Genomic DNA, 18,198 nt, shown 5'->3' on the forward strand with positions numbered 1-18,198 from the left:
CACTAAGCAGGAAGTAGATGAATGGTAATGCCTTTTCCTGGGGTGTTATGGTACAATAGTAATTGTCTACATTACTGACCCCATGGGAAATATGTGTGTAGAAACTAAATAGAAGAAAAGTTTCGAAAATAAATATTATATATTCTAACATTACATTAAAGACTGAAAAGTAAATCCTATGGAGTTATTTCTACTTGTTTCCCCACCTGTCCTTCCCTGGGCTTGCCTCTTCTAGCTTTTTCCCAGGTGGATAGTTATCAACTCTGGGGCAAATTAGAGTCACTGGGGTAACTTCAAGTAAAATTCATGCTTATACCTCACTCTCAGACACTAGTTTCAAATGCGATTTGAAGGCATAAGTATCTTTAGGTATGATAAATAGAGGTACACGCAGGTATTCCTACAAATGCAATCATATTTGCACATGATTACACGTGTAAGTATAAAAATGTATGTGCATCTGCATCAAACAAAATGTATATGTATTTATAAGCAAGCATAGTGTTAATATATTACATTAACTTTATATTCTAATGTATTTGACATAGATCTTTATAAGTTGTATTTAAACCTGTGACAATGATGACATATATTTATGGATAAATGTGAAATCAGGCTGCTAATAGTTTTCACAAGGCAAGTGAAATAACATCAGTTGCTTAGAATTATAATTAATTTAAAATAACTTCTACTGAACAGCTCTTATGTTCAAGTCCTTGGAATGTTGTAATGAAGAGGAATGGTGAAATAGGATGGAGAAGTGTGCCAGAACCAGAAAGCATATGTTCATCCATTATTTGTGCAGGAATAGCTCTTAGAATTTTTGATGCATGATATAGACCTTTGTAAAGCACAGGAACAAAAATACATGGCTCAGATTTGAACTGTGGCCCCTTACAATATGAGTCTGCTCAAGACACTCCAGTGATTTCTCATTTCTCTCAGAGTGAAAAATAACCAGTTTTCAGAATGTTGGAAATGTCCCAGTTTGTCTTGGTCCCTGGTTCCTGTGTAACCTCAACACTTGTTATTTCTTTTGTCCCCTCCAGTGTCCAATGTTCCTACTCTGGCCCAGAAAATCCCCAGTGATGCCCCACGACCTACAATACACTCCCTAGGTCTGGGAATGGCAGCCTCCCTCAATTCCTGGAGATTTTATCCTAATGTCATCTTTCCCCTAAACTTTTTCTGGCTGTTTTACTAAAATTTCAATCCTTGCCTCTAAGCACCCCCAACTCACACACACTCTTTGTATCATTTACTACTTTGTCAAATTCCTTCAGGATGTGTCTCTGTCCAATGTGTTTCATAATCTAACTTCCTCACTTAGAGTAACGTGAGGGCAGATTTTGCGGGTATATATTTATAACCTAAAATTCATCACTCAAGCCATTTTAAGTGAACAATTCAGTAAGGTTTGGCAGGTTTTTAATTTTGCACAGCTACCACCAAAATCCATCTCTAAACCTTTGTTATCATCCCAAATAGAAACCACAAATAACTTTGTAATTCCTTCTTCCAACCCTTGGAAATTTCTATTTTATGTTTTGTATCTCTTAAATTGCCTGATTTAGATACCTTGTAGAAACAGAATTATGCAATATTTACCATTTTGTGTCTGGCTCATTCCCCTTAGCATAAAGTTTTTAAGATTTGTGCTTTTCTTGCATGCATCAGAATCACATTTCTTTTTATATCTAAATAGGACTCCATTGTATATGTATACACAATTTGCTTATCCATTTATCTGTTGATGAGCATTTAGGCTGTTGCCATTTTTGGCTTTGAGAATAACGATGCTAAGTATATTGATGTAAAAGAATCTATTTGAGGCCTCATGCGTATTTTAATTTTTTCTCTATGCCAGTACACTGTCTGGAATATACTAAAAATGTATTACAAATAAGTGGCATTTAAAAAGACTTTGTTTCCATTTACCAAGACTTTGGAGGCATTGAAGGAAAGGCAGGGGAATGGGGAAAAAATAAGAATCAAGATATATTATGTAAAGGTACAAATCTCCAATGATGAATGTCATTATATGGTATACATAAAATGTACCAATAAAATTAATCTAAAAAATAAGTAGCATTTTGTTTTTATTTATTTTTGCTCTTCTCTTTTGAACCCAGAGACTGATATTTGAGGATCTCATTGTATTCCCTTGCTTCTTGTGGAGTAAACTATGGGGGAGCACTAGTACAAATTCCCCGGGCAGGAGAGAGGTCTCAGTTCTCAATGCCTCTGTTTCGGTGCGGTTCTTTACATTGCTACAATCTCATCCTGGACCACAGTGTCACAGCACATATGACGTGTACTTGCTCCATAACTTATTCTCCCCCGTCCCCTCCCAGTGGAATGTGGCAAAAACCCCTTTTCTTAGCTCTAATCAAATCTGAGAGTTTCTCCTTTTCCTACATGCTTTCTCAACTCTGGTCATAACTTCTCAAATAACCACTTCATTGATTTTGTCCTTTTTGTGTTAAATACTTTCAAATTTGTGATCTGTTTTCTGCTACAACTCTCACAGATATACAGGTATAATTACAGATATTTTGAATAAATGAATGAGATTTTAAAAATACTCACAGGTATTCAAAGGATTCCACACACCTTTTAGATTTAGTTTCTTAATAATTTAGAATATAAAAAAAGGAAAATGACTTCTGGGATCCAGCTTAGTAAGAGAGCTTGCCTGGAATTGTCAAGTCCCCAAGTTTAATCTCTAGCATCAAAAAACAGACAAACAAAACCAAATTAAAAGTACTGAAAACACATATAAAACCTCTTGGGTTTGATGTGGATACTATTATTTGTTTATTTGTAGACTTCATCTCAAAGTACCTTAAAACTTATCACCATCTCATTTCTATTGAAATTTAATCTGAAATTATATGAGAAGCATGAAAATTTGGCTGTAATGTACAATAACATGTCTGTGTGGCATTGGATATTCTCAAGACTGCATATCTACAGTAATATCCTATAATAAATTAGATAATAAGCTAAAGTAACATGAAAAATACATTGGTAAGCGATTACAAGACTGCAAATATCATCTACTTATCTTCAATTTTATTTTGTTGTTCAGAAGTATTTATTTAGAACAGGTACAGAAAAGATCTTAAGGTCATCATTTTCAAGTGAATCCACTAACAAAACCAGGGTGAGCCTCAGTTACCACCTAGCTCCTGTCCTGGGGGCTGGGGCTGGTCTACCCCCCTCTCCTTCAGTCTAGCCCTAAAGCAGGGGAGGCACAAGCAGCACTGGCCCCAGCTGGCAGGCCCTGTCCAGAGAAGAGAGGACAAAAGGCTCTTCAGGGCTTTCTCCACCCTCAGGGGCCATCCAGCCCCCAGGTAAAACAAGCAAACCCAGGGATTTCCTCCACCCTGCCATGGCCCTGTGGCACCAAGAAAGGCTAGGACCTCAGACTGCTGCCATCACCACTACCCTGCCTCCATGCCTGGTCCCAATTCCCGTTAAGGACTGTTCATTTGAAGCTGGTCAAAGTGGCAAGTCCCTATGATCCAAGCCACTTACCAGGCCGACCCAGGACTATTGCTGTAGCCCAAGTGTTTAGGAACATACAAACCCCAAACATAAAAAGGTGTTCATATGTACTTCAGGACAGGTAAAACCAGGCTATCTGTCCTCCAGTGCTGCCCAGGAACAGCAATCCAGCCCGCCTTTCCCCCTTCATCCCACAGCGGTAAGAAACTCAGGGGTGGCTGCCCCACTGATTAAAAGTGGTGCCAAAGGCCCCTCACACCACAAATTTATTCTTGGCTAAAGAGTTGCTCTTGGTGCCCATGTCAGTGTGGGCCTGGTACCCAGTGATGGTCTTCACGGAGAGGCCCAGGCATTCTTTGTCTACATGCCCAATGTGCAACACGCTGGCCTGGTCCTCTGCCTCCCTCGTCCACACATCGATCTCATCCCCCTTGGTATGGATGTTGATGACAGCTCCACAAACTTCCTTGCTGTGCTCCTCGAAGTATCTCCAGCCACAGACAGTCCAATTCGCTGTGGCACTGCTGCTTGGCAAAACTGACCAGCCAGCGGCCACCCCGCTTATTCCTGCTGTCTTCCCACATGGGCTCGATGCCATCCTTGAACAGGGCATAGTCACACCCAGGAGAGAGTTTGCTAGCCAGATGGATGTGACTGTACATCGCCCAGAAGGCCTCCACAGTGTCAAACTTGGTGACCGGGTGCAAGTTGTCCTGCTAGGCCAGGCTGCGCTCATTCTTGAAGAACCACAGAACCCACCTGTTTTACAGGGGGTGCAGCTCTAGCTTGACCTCCTGGGGGCCATCGCCCCTAGCCTTTCCTCTCTGAGACAATGGAGTACTGATCCCAGGAGGCTTTGCAGTCTTCTCTCCTGTGGACTCCTCCACTTCCGCCTTCTATTGTTCTTTCTCCTCTTCCTCCCTCTTCTCCCTGACTTCACCCTCAGCTTCAATTGCAGGGCCAGGAAGCAGCCGTGCCAAGCCTCAAGCTCTGCAGGGACCCAGCATCTTATCCTCAACTTTTAATGCCCATAAAAAACACCTTTTCTTTGTATTGATTAGCTTACAAAATAAATTTCTATTACCATATTGATATTTCACATTGTGGTTCTAGACATTATTTTATGGAAGACATTTAAAATTATTTTAAATTTATAATTGTATTAATAGAAATGAAATTCCCAAGTGACTGCCCTGCTTCCATCTCTACAAGTAGCTCCAGGTCAGACATTGAAAGTTGTTTTTGATTTATAAATATCCTTCATCCATTCATTTAGTCGGTCCCTTACAATGAAATAGCATAGACTGGATGACATAAACAATGGAAATATGGCTGCTTGTGATTCTAGTGAAGATCATCACAAGATCCAGCTGTTAAGGGCTTTGCTTTCTCCTGAGGACTTTCTCCTTGCCTTGTGGATGGCTGCCTGCTGACTTGGACCTCTCTTGACCTTTCCCCGTGCTTACACACAAGACATCTCATCTTGCTATGTCTTTTCATGATGGTGCCTAACTCAGTGCATACATATCTATGTTTTATTTCCTTTTCGTATATATTCACGTATCTGCTTATATTACTTAATGGTCCCTATAAAGCTCTACCTCCAGATCTAGTCATATTCTGAGGTCCTATGAGGTTAGGACCTTACTATGTGATTTGGGGTAGACACAATTCACCAACCGCACAATATCCACTAAGTCAAAACAGTCACTGAATTTGCCATATTCTTTTCTGAAACTTTTTCTGGTACCATCAATCCCTGGTACCCATCAATCCTAATAGTTAACCCTTAATTTTAGTTTCCATTTTCCTTATAAAGTACCACTTTGCTTCTCCAGATCCCAATAGAGAACACTTCCCCATGGATATCTTTCCTGGCTCATGCTAACTTTCTTCTTGGTCCTCTGTTACTGGTTCTCACAAAATTATTCATTTTGGCTATTTGTACCATTACCACATGTCTCAGATTTTAGGATCATAGAATAGTTTCCTGAATGGTAGAAGGACTCCAGCTGCCAGGGTTCAAAAATCCCTAATTAGATATGAAACCACAGGGAACTTAATCAATTAACTCTCTGATCTTCAATTTCTTCATGTGTAAAGAGAATTAACAGTATTCTCAGAAGTATATAAAATGTATGAAGGAAATAAAACATATTAATTGCTTAAAAGTGAAGTGTTTTTTTTAACTTGGCATGTTATAAGTAATAACTTCTCCAATCTTCTCTCCACCTGCAGAAACTACGCAATGCTCCCTTGTGGGTGAACTAATAGCATCAAAGTATCAAAAAAATATAGTGCTTTATAATTGAGAAAAGAATAGAAATCAACACTGAACTTAAATGCAACACTGAAGACAAAGTTTAGAAGTACAAGTTAAAAGCAAGTATCTTTTGAATAAAGAAGGTTTCTATAAAGAAAGCGTTCTGGAGAGAAGAGACGTAGTTGCCATGTTTAAAGGAATATTTCATTATTTGCAATGTGAAGAAGGAAAAACCAGAAATGTCATCTTTAACAGGGATATTAGCAAAAATAGCACAGACTTAAATATATATTTTAAAAAGAGCTGAATTGATGCAGGCTTTACACACAAAACAAGAGTTCCTGATGTCGACAATATATGCCCAGAAGTAGTGGAGTAGGGCTAAAATAACAGTGTTAGGTGCCAGTGCTGAGTCAGCAGCCAGACTTCTAAATACAAGTTCACAAGGAAGTTTTGCTGCAACCCTTCTCAAGCCAAGCTCCACTTAATACCATTTTAAAGGCTGGAATGCACAGCATTTTTTAGTATTTTTATTTCTAACACAACTTAGAAAGCAGTTAACTCAGTGGTTCTTTCTTCTTTTTGTATGCTTGCTTTATTTTTTCAACAATAAAAGATTGGTTCTTTAAAACCAAACACTTGATTATTTTCCTTGCTCTACTCCATTTCAACTTCAAAGAGGTTTTTGAATAAAAATGAAATCTCGTTAGAATTAAAAATAAAGAGGCTTTTGAATAAGCTGTTTTCTAGGTATTTGGAAATTCAAAGTGAAGTCACTTGAAAGTAGACACTTTGGTTAGAATGAGAAGAAACATTTGGGGATCGTTCCTTAACATTAAATAATGTAGATAATTAGTTTGGGTTATCCTTAAGAGGCACATGGAAAATAAATATAAAGGAAAGATAATGAAAGAAATATTGTTCTGTCAACACAACTCTCAGCACTTCTGCATCTGGAGCTGTTAGGTGTCTTTGGAAATCATAAAGAACATAAGGTAGCTTCCAGCTTTGAAGCTGAAAACTGTCGGGCTTTCTCTTCTACGGGTCCCATGTAACAACCTTTGGTCCCCCAAACCAATAATGCACAAAAATTAATGCTTACTTATTTTTATTATGAACTTTAGAGCAACTAGTTACAACGTAGTTTGTGAGAACTTCCACTTAGTAAAATCTGCCAAAAATCACAGTATTGTGTTTTCAGTCATTCAACTTATACTTTAGTGGTTATACCATTTTAGATACACTTGAAAATACTAACCACTAGTCATTCGAGAAATGCAAATTAAATCAACACTGAGATTTCATCTCTCTCCAGAAAGAATAGTTATCATCAACCAATCAACCAATAACATAGGTTGGCAAGGCTGTGGGGAAAAAAGAACTCTTCTCCAAGTTGGTGGGAGTGGAAATTGGTACAACCCATATAGAAATCAGTATGGAGCTACCTCAAAACACTAAAACTAGAGGCTCCGTTTGACCCAGCCAGTCCCCTTCTTGGTATCTTCCTGAAAGAGTTAAAAGCATCATGCATATCCATGTTTATAGCAGCACAATTTATAACAGCTAAATCTTGGAAACAGTCCAGATATCATCAAAGAATGAATGGACAAAGAAAATCTGTTTTTTATGTATAATGGAGTATTACTTTTCCATAAAGGATAAACTGGAGACTTTTTTAGATAAATGGTTGCAATCTGAGACCATACTTTTAAGAGAAATAGATCAGACACATATGTTTAAATATCAGATTGTTTCTCTTGTGTGAGAAAGAGAAAGAATAAATAAGGGCCAAAATGGATGATAGATATTGGGAAGGAGGAAGAAAATGTTCAAATGGGAAGGAGAACAAGGTGGGGGGAGGGAGAAGAGAATGAAAGGAAAAGAAAAAAAAGAATAGAAGGAAAAAGTGAAAACAAAGATCTTATAAATACAGAGGGGAAGAAGAATTGAAGGGAGGGGAGGGGAATGGGGAAAAATTATAAAGATACATCATGCACAGGTTCAAATTACATACGATAACTTGATCGTAATGTCCATCTAAGGTATACCACTAAAATTAATTTTAAAAATAAAAATACTAAAAACAAAATACTGATCATTTCATAGGGTTACTTTGACAACATTTAGGGATGCATTTTGGAATATGAAACAGAAGACCAAGTATTTTAAGTAACATTTACTATTGACTTCACACCCAAGGTAGATGTTTTAATCATGTCCCATCACGGGGACAAAATACATAACTTAAAGTAGGAGAGGTTTACTTCACCTCTTCAGCACATTCAGCTAAGAACTCATCAGGGAGCTAATCCACTGATGAACGCAGTGCCCTGATGATTCAACCACTTTCCAAACACAGGAGAATTTGAAGCCTATTGTAGATCTAAACCTTAACAGTGGGTAAGAGTAATGAAAAAGAATCAAGAATCTGGAATACTGAAAATTCATTTTAACTTTTCACTAATGGAATCTATTCACAGCAAAGCAAAAATATCCTTTGAGACAATTATTCTTCCTCAGAATAAGAGACTAACTTGCATGCAGACTTGTCTTATTTTTTGTAAGAACTGTGATGTCTCATAATTAAGAAAAAAGATTTCTATTCTTATTAGCAATTAAAATTGGTCTAGGTCAGTCATTTGTTTAATCTTTTTTGGTCAGTGCTTTCAACTGCTCAAATTCAAGGAACATGGTTAATTTTTTAATAAAGGGATTTCTATAAAATTATACCTTAGGTAGCCTTGATATTTGCCCTTTATTTTGACCTCTGTTCTGTGGAATGAAAGGGAACTAACAAAGTAAAGCTAATTTCTTACCTTTGTAGATAAGATGTTCTATTCTCTTCCTAATTCCTCTTTCTGTGAGTCAAAGCAACAGAGAAGCTCCTAGCTAATTAACAAGCAGGCATTTTACATGAAGATAGGCTCAGTGGGGGACACATCCAACATCTTTGTTTTTCTTTTATTTGGATCAAACTAGCTAAAGGGTTACCAGTCTGGTTGCCTTTCCTGTGAGCATAGGGAGCCAATTTGTTTGCAAGGCTCCTTTCCGTTAAAAATGTGGCCATGCCTGTCTTAGGGACAAGCAGTGTGGACAGAGGAGATGGAAAACACCTCTAAACTTGACCTATAGAATCATTTTGCGCTGTCTATTCAGATAATGGAAAGCAAAATGCTCGCGATGGAGAAACTGCCCTCTACACTGGAAGAAGCGTAGATGTCTGAGTCACATGTTGGAGAAGATCCATTCTAGAAGGCAAATATATGTATACTCCCCTTCAACGTGTTCAAAGAAGACATTTAAATAGTTTAACATATGGAAATTTGAAGATTTATTTTCAATAGCTAGTGAGAATTCCTGTAACCAACAAACTATCTTGTTTGTTCTCAGCCACTTTTTAAGGAGTTATATATATTTACACATAGCAAATCCTACAAGATGTATTCCAGGTTTATAGAAAGAAAAATCTAATATGAGTCCCTGAATTTTATAGTGGCCTCCTTGATTTTAAAAATATGCAGCCACTGAAAATGATCATTACATTTGTAAGGCAGAATTTTTCAGTCATTTATAGGTATTTCATAATTTACAATGTATAATATGACATGGTTATTTAAGGTAGAATAAGTACTTGTCCACTAATACTGAGTTCTTGCTCTGATACTCAAAATTTTCAAATTTATAATACTATCATAGCAGCCACCTCAGTTTAAGAAATATATTACATAAAATGTATACTTGAAATATCATTATATGTGTGAATGTATTCCTTTCCAAATATTTACTATAATTTTGACTTAACTATACATCCTCTGATATCCATTGACATAATAGTATATTGCCAATGTTTTATAGTCAAATGTATGAAGAATCAATATGAATTTAATGACAAGTATAGTTACAGAAAATTTGTAAATAAAAAGCATGTCTAAATTACATTGCTGGTAGTGAATATGAAAAAAAATCAAAGCCGTTCTTCATAATGCAAGTTATTCATATTCTTTCTTTCAAGAAACACATAAAAATGAATATGCTTTGTGCTTGGCAAAGATTTAACTTTGAAATTGTTCTTGTGGTGGAATTTCACACGGAATTCTGGAGCCGCACTGAAAATACTATTTTTAGCAAAATTTGAAATTTTGCTTCAAGATGGCTCAGTTGGTTGCAATAGGTTCATTGAATTTTTAAATTAAATTCTTATGAAAAGCATGATGCATTGACTATTTTTGAGTAAGACACAAAATGATTGTGGGAGACTTGTTTGTTCCTGGTTCTGCAAGGAGCAATTCTTGGATTATAACAGTACAGGTAAGAACAAATGTCTACAATATGCTAATGATACTTTAATTGTTTTTTATTTTATTTAGTAAAGTGTAATATTTTCAATATGTATTGCATTATTATAAACATTGATTCATATTTCACCATATTAGAGTATGTAGGAACTAAAATGTTGATGCATGTTTTTCATTAATAGAATACCATTGTATCTTCTTCTTTTTGGGGGGGAGGGGTACCAGGGATCAAACTCGGGTCCTTGCGCTTGCACACCAGGCAGCAAAACCACTGAGCTAAATCCCCGGCCCCTGTATCTTCTTTTATCAAGAAAGAAATTATATGTATCTTTCTCAAGCTGAGACTGTGATTCTCAGCAAATATATTAGTCCTTAATTTCTTCTTGTTCCCTATTTATAAGGAGCTGTGCTTTCAGTTTGCAACTTTATTTAAATAAATATATAAATATGCAACAGTTGTTTACATCTATCCCCTCAATTCAACAACAAACCAGTTCACACTTCTGGTCCTGGCAGACTGGCTGAGTTCTGATGCCATGATGATGATTTCCGAATATAACTGTGACACAAAGGACATGACAAAAATGTAACAGAAAGGGTTTTCTTAACTCTTTGTCAAAGTAGTTCAATAAAGGATATTTCAAAGGTGTTAGTATCAGTGGCAGCCTCCTGGGTTAGCTAGGAAGTAATAAGGTCAAAGAAAAGTTTTCATAAAGGTTTGCTGCCAAAACAGTAAGAGAAGTGAGAACCCTGAGTAAAAATGTCAGTGAACGTAATATTCATTCTGGAGGGAAATAGCCAAGGACGAGTGGAAGCTGAGATAGCAGAGCGGTTAAGAGGCTTTGGGAAAAGGAGATGCCCAGGATGCGGATGGGGAGACCAGGGGAGAATGTGTTTTATGAGAGGAATTTTGAGGAAAAAGAGATTTTTTTTAAAAAAGTTCTCTGCAATTCTTACTATTGGCTGTGTTTTGTGATGAAATCCCTTCATTCTTTCCCTCAGTATCTTTTGCCTAAGTTCGACATTATTATTGATTCCAGTCCCAAATGACTGGAAGTTGTATTGTCTCATTTATGACTCTTATCTTTTCAGATTGGTATTAGAGTACCAATGCCAACAGTCATAAATTTGAGATGAAATAAGGAAATGGATGCATCCAGAGTGTGACTGCCAGAAACAGCAAGGGGAGCAAGAAGATGACGTGTCAAGAGAAGTTTTAGTTAGGAGTACAGAATCACTTGCTCGAGTGCTGATAGCAAGTGAAGACTCACTCAGGTTATGTAAGGGGGGAAGATCATTCAGACCAGGGCACAAATGCCCCCCTCTGGGATTCATATGAGCATTAAAGCAGGTATGAATGAAGCCACATTGATGCAACTCTGTCTTAAAAACCAAGATGCCTTCGGCACTTGGATAGAGCAGAGAACAAAATAGACCATGTTTTTCTCCTGAGGAGCTTTCCTGCTAGTTGGGAGTGGATAAAAAATGAGTAAGTGCAGATAGGAATATATTATAAGTTAGATGATGTTGTTGAATATAAGTTAGCTAGAGCTTCAAAGTAAATGAGCTGGAGGTTGTCTCTGTATCTGAATCTCTTACATAAACAAACTGAAACTAAAATTGAAGGCATTTTTATAAGTGAATTAACTAATTAAAAACAGGCAAGTAACCAAATCATAAATCTAAGGGGTGCCCTACATAAGAACCACACTTAAGTAAATCAAATATTGTTATTTAGCCAATGTGTTGTATTTCCATATTTAGCCTAGATAACCTTGCTTCTCAATTTGCTGGAATAGAGCTCTCCCAACTTCTTCTTGTGGATGCTGCAGGATTCAAAAATTCAAAATTTTTATTTTCTTCATCAAACATTACCTGGGAATTTAAGGCTGTCTCTCTCTCTCTCTCTCTCTCTCTCTCTCTCTCTCTCTCTCTCTCTCTCTCTCTCTCTCTTTTCCAGAGAATCAAACTGAAGGCCTTGCACCTGCTAGGCAAGTGCCCTACATCTGAACTACACTGCTAGACCTCCTCCAATTTTTGAAGGAAAGAGTGAAATAACTTTATCAAATCTTATTTGGGGAAAACAGTCAGGAGGTGGGTAAGAAGGAAGAAGGAGATGAAATAGGAACTACTACAAGGGTCAAGTTGAGAGATGATGTTGGTTGAGACTAGTTCATGAGCTGATATCTAGCTTGATTTTAGGGACTATGGTAGTAGCTGATGGATTAGCTAGGGCAGAGGCGATGGATGACCTAGATGAGATATAATGATGACCTTGACTTTTTAATATAAGTACTGAGAATGAAAGCAAGGCCACTTAATAAATGGGAGAAGATTGAAAGAGAAGCAGGTTCCATAAAATTTGAAAAGTGTGTGTGTGTGTGTGTGTGTGTGCGCGCGTGCGTGCATAGAGCAGTTTACATATGAGATTCCTAGCAGACATCTGGTGGAAAGTTAAGCATGCTGTTAATTGTGAATCTAATAGATAGAATCTGATATTATCAGCATCAAGTATATACAGTAGGCCTAATTTAAATCTATATGATAGCCTTGAAAAAGTGAAAATAGATAAAGACAATTCCAGATTTCTGAAGTTTAAGATACTATTTATCTCAATATTTATACTTGAGAAAATGAGAAAAAGCAACAACTGAGGTTGAGAATGGATGACTAGTGAAACAGAAAGACCAAGACTGAGGAGGAAGCAGAGAAAGGTCCAGAAAGAAGCAGCAAGCAATTAATATATTTTTCAGGAAGATTTGATTTAGAAATATTACCATGGATATAATCTATGATTGATTAATAATTTTTTAAAGAAATTGGCTAAAAATATTAACAAAAGGAATATGACTCTCAATGTGAGGGCAAATTCTAAGATTTTCAAAAGCAAATTCATATCCCAGATGGCTGACTGTCAGTTCAGAGGGAATCCAGGGGTCATCCCTCTGAGGGAGAAGTGGGATCAGCGTGCCTTCTCTAGCTGCCTGTTTGCCTTCTTTGCCTGTTTATAGACTATCAGGGGCCCCCACCCCATCTTAGATTTGGAGGAACCTAAGAACATGGAAATTCCATCAACATTTGCTGAGGACCAGATGGGTAGCAGAAAAGTAATGATGTGACTATAATGCACATTGACAGGGGAGAAAAATAAGGCTGTAGAGTCTAAGGAATGAAAGACACAAAGAATGCTTTAGTTCACTTGGCTTACTATAAGAAATTACCTAGACCAAGTCACTGCAATAAAAGAAATTTACTTCCCCTTGGAAATTGATGCTTCCCAAATCAAAGTGTTTCTGATTGAGTTCTCCATAAAGGTTCACTTCTTGGTTTGCACATTCCAGCTTTTTGGTGAATCCTCACATGATAAAGAGAGAAAAAGAGACAGAGAGAGAGGGAGAGTGGAGGGAGGGGAAGAGCTCTGATGTCTTCCTCTACTTACAGGAAAATGAATCCATCGTAGAGCTGCATTCTCATGATCCCATTAAAAACTGTCTTCTGAAGTGCTGTGTTTTTATGTCATCACACTAGGCTTACAGTTATGTGAACAAACCAAGTACATAGTGTGGAGTACTGGCTTAAACAAGGAGTCAAAAAAACCTAACATGTTTTTACACATGTAAATATATATAAATATTGAGACTTTATCTGGATTCTTATACATTAATATTGATGCCATTTTTAGTCCAGGAACGAAAGTGCAGATGCTACCAAAGAAAGCGGTCCCATCATGGACTCCTCAGGGGAAGACTAGAGACAGAGTATGCAAGCATGAAAGACTGGCCACATCCCTTAGTTCTTCCCACCTGCTTGTCCTGACTTCATTGAGTACTATTTTATTTTCTGTACAGGAGAAAATGATGGGTCTGCCTCAAAGATGGCTACCAGTTTACTTTCAGTGACTTACCAGTGAATTTGGGGCTGCAAGGATGATATCCAGTATTTTGAAATTGGACATTCAATTCCAGCAGAAATTTAAGAATGCATCCTTGGATCTGGTTATCATATGGGACATCCTGTCTCACATATTCTACAACACACTTTATACAGTTCATCATAACTGTAATTATGATAGCAAAATTTAAAGCATGTGAAAATTTATCTTTTAAAATTACTTCCAATATTCCATGAAGTTTATGATTGCTTGAAAATCAGCAACACAGCAGGAAGAAAGCTAATATACAATCATCATGCCATGATGAAGGGAAGAAAAGGGTAAAGTGGTGTCAGCAGTTCAATGAAGGCTATAGCTCAAAACAGATACTAACTACGGGGAATTAGTTCTTCAGGTTGTAGATCTGAATAAACCTATTTGGCAGGGAAATGAGCAACTTTTCCAGAACAAATTTGTAGCTGTGGCTGGGGTAGTAAAAAACAGGAAAGAAGTATATTTTTATCACTATTAAATCACACTTGGAAATTTAACAAAAAGCACACAGGTTTTATTAAAATTAGCTATTCATTATATATATATATATATATATACCCATATTAATTTTTCTTCAGTGACAGCTACTGAATATGATGTCTTTGAGGTGTGTTTGGTTCCTCTCCAACTTCATCGTTAAAGAAGATGTGCTTTGAATTTAAATGGATATCTATAAATGTAAGCATTAACTCTTTTATATGTAGATATATGTTTAAGGCCACCACCTCAATTTTTCTAAATAGACTCAAGTGCTAAAAGCACATAAATATATCATCGCATATCAAAACATGCTAATCTTATTTGATCTCATTATAAACAAATAATTTTACACTGATAAACAAGGCATACTGAGAAAAATAAAATATGACTCATTTCCCTCCAGTTATTCCTGAAAAACATATTCATTCAAAATCTGAAGGTGAAAAATATGCTTCTACTTAATGAGACTTTATTAGGATTACTTGTTTACTTGTGCCAGTCAAACCTGACCTTTATAATACAGTATTTGTTTAGATCTAGTGGAGACAAATTGAGTGCACTGATTCTAAATTGAAGATCTGTTAAGTAATAAGTAGGATGTGGTTCTTTAATACAGCATTCACCACAAGATCAAAACATGTTGACTTAGAAGAAGGGAATACAAATTGAAATGAGGTTTTAGAAATGCAGTGATCAGAATTATGTGGTGCTATTAAGGATTTTTAAATATTTCTAATTTATTTTGATTGAAGGGTGATTACACTCAAAAATATCCAACAATTTTAAGGCAGTTCATGAAATTCATTAAAATATTTTTGGTTTGTGGATAACAATTTTGAGGGCAAAGTTATATGAATTTTCCTAAACAATAATTTGAGCAATTGTTTTTCTTCCCTCCTTCTTTTGTATTTTAATTTGCCATTATAACTGAAGTAAAATAAATACAACTGCTATTATGTCTAGGATAAGGCCACAGTGCTTTGTGTAGGGAAGGGTGGCTAATGGCTTGTGTCTAGATGCCCCCCAGAGCCTCATAGAGTCATAGGTAGGGCTTTTTCAGAGCTGGCTGCATCTAGAGTGTGTGATGCTGGGATTGATTTACAATGCAATGCTAGGATTAAGGGCACTAAGATTAAGGGTGTGAGTGCTACCCAAACTAAATTGCCTGGATGAGATATGAGGGATACAGAGAGCTGTGGTTGTCTTCTTTGTTGCTTTGTTGACTTCTGCCTGCAATGAACTGTTTCTCTTTTGTAATGCCCCTCTGCCATGCCAACCTGCCTTGGCACCAGCTGACTATGGACTGAAATCCCTATAAACTGAGCTATATAAACCTTTCCCCCTTTAACTTTGGGTGTCATGCATTTTGTTTCAGCAATGAGAGAAAAGTAACTAAGATAGAGGGTATGTTAATAACATTGCTCCTCATTCCTTTCTAATCCTACTTCATTATCTTATGGAAATAATTCCCAGAAAGGATCAACTTATTAGGAAGAACTAGAAGGAGAAGAATGCCATTGGCCTAGGATAATATGTCAGCAAGCTCAGAAGTTATACTATATTAAAAATACAGTCATAGAAAACTTTTGCAAGTTGCTCTTTATAGCAATAACATTTTAGAAAAATGTTATGAAGTAGAAGCATAAAGTGTATTGTTCAGGTTTTTTGAGCTAATTTTTAAAACCTGAATTGAACCATTCACATCCTATACTAAAAAAGGTGCGATTCATATATGTTACTATTGAAATACATTCATTAGTATTTATGATTACATATAAAGATAACCAGGGATGATTGGCAAATGAGTTTTAAACACTACAAACTAAATTTTAAAGTAGTTGGTGTAAAACATTTAATAAGTGCACCTCTTAAATCTTAATGTTATCTTAACTATGTCAGGAAACCTAAAATAATTCCTTATCAATGTTAGAATACAAAAATAAAATTGTCATTAGAGACATTTGTATCTCTCTACCTGCTACTATATTTAACCTGTGCAATGATTGTAAGAATGAAAATGAAATAAAAATGAAAAGCTAAAATTAGAAAACTTTCCCATGCTTATTTTTAAACATGTGTTCTTCCTGCCAGAGATATCTCCCCTAGTCCTATTTAGCCAAGATCCATCCTTCAATGCCTACAGAAGCATATTTGCCAATTCTAAGAATTCATGTTTTGTTCCATTGTGCTCCTTTGAATTGGATGTACTGTTTTATAATTATTTGGGTTGAGTTAATAATTATTCCCTTTCACAAACAAAATGTGTAATTTATTTTTATTTGATGCTCAAACTAATTCATACATGAAATGAAGAGGGGTTTAAAATATTCCAGAAGACTATTTCATACAGCTATGCTGGTCTATATAATGAAATCACAATGTCTCAGTTAATGTTGAGAAGTAACTGGTTCACTACATATGATCCCCTATCTTTATTTCTGTAGATTTTCTGTCAAAGTCCATGTAATCTGGGATAGTGGCTTGCATTATTGGATCAAGCTACTTATTAAGAAGAATTCAGCTGAAATCACCTTCTGCTTACCTCCATTTCTTTCTTTAGTAATGAAATATGGGACAAATTAATTTACGTCTTATTCTAGTTTCTTATTCAACGCTTACATTTCTACTTTATCTATCCAAAACTTAGATTTCTAAAAACAGAACTTTTTATTAGTTAACATTCATTATATAAAATCATAAGTTAAAATTTTGTATATTCATGAATGTGTATAACTTACTTTGACCATCTCTGCCCTTCATTGCCCCATTATGTTCCCCTTCATCCTCCTCCAATTCCCTGTTTTTTCAGTATGCACTTTTCTTAAATGTCTCCACATTTGTGATATTTTTGTATACATTATTCTGCCATTCAACAACTGAATTTATGTCCTCATCATCAATTTACTCAAATAATTTTGAAAGTCAAATGCAGTACAAGCATCCATTTCTATATCCCATTTGTCTTCTTTATTTTTTCTCTTTTGGGGATATGAAGAAACACTTTGTATTTCTATGAATATGTTTATCTGTGTATCTGGTTGTCTATGAATCTATTGATCTATCTATCTGCAACCAATTAATGAATAAAGAGAAATTTAGGCAGAAAATATTTCAGTAAACATTTGGAGTAGAAGATCATATACTGACTTTTCTAGAGCAAAATAAGTTAATAAAAACTACCTATAAATTTAGAAAAATGTACAGTAAACCAAAACATTCACTTTAAATACACATGCACTCACTCATTACACATTAATTTGACAAGTACTGCAATATCAGACAGAGTTAGATGGAATATATAATGCAAGGCAGGAAGCTCATATAAGATGAGAAAATACAACTCTTATCAAATTATACTGACGAGAAGCATCTGGTGATTTTCAGTATATTTCATTATGACAGCAAAAAAAGCATTATAGTACTATATTAAAAATTTATTAAGCAATGCATTTTATTTTGATATTATTTAAAATACAAATAAATCTCCTACATTATATACCATATTCACAATTACTACAGTGAAGCTTAACCAGTTCTCAACACAAGACATTTCTAAGCCTGAAGTGCATGTCATTTTAAACTATCATATCAAGGTCATTCAGTTCACTTTGACCTGTCTGAAAGGTGTCAGGGACTCCATATACTTCACAGATGGATGGGATTGTTTTTACTCAGAAACTCATTACAAGGAGAAAATCAGAAAAAACATACTAACAACAACAGTG

The 18,198-nt window shown here is 36.0% G+C and overlaps 1 protein-coding gene and 1 pseudogene across 8 annotated transcripts in view; both read right to left on the bottom strand.

Moving 5' to 3' along the window:
• The window catches only part of Cdh18 (cadherin 18), a 924,665-nt gene that overhangs the window by 528,105 nt on the left and 378,362 nt on the right, over nt 1-18,198 (bottom strand). The window lies entirely within an intron of this gene.
• Nucleotides 3,336-4,627, bottom strand: LOC101708209 (eukaryotic translation initiation factor 4E type 1B pseudogene; annotated as a pseudogene).

Source organism: Heterocephalus glaber, unplaced genomic scaffold, assembly GCF_053883595.1.
Source record: "Heterocephalus glaber isolate CG9 unplaced genomic scaffold, H.glaber_assembly_v1.0 deba00001538, whole genome shotgun sequence".
NCBI classification, from domain to species: Eukaryota; Metazoa; Chordata; class Mammalia; order Rodentia; family Bathyergidae; genus Heterocephalus; species Heterocephalus glaber.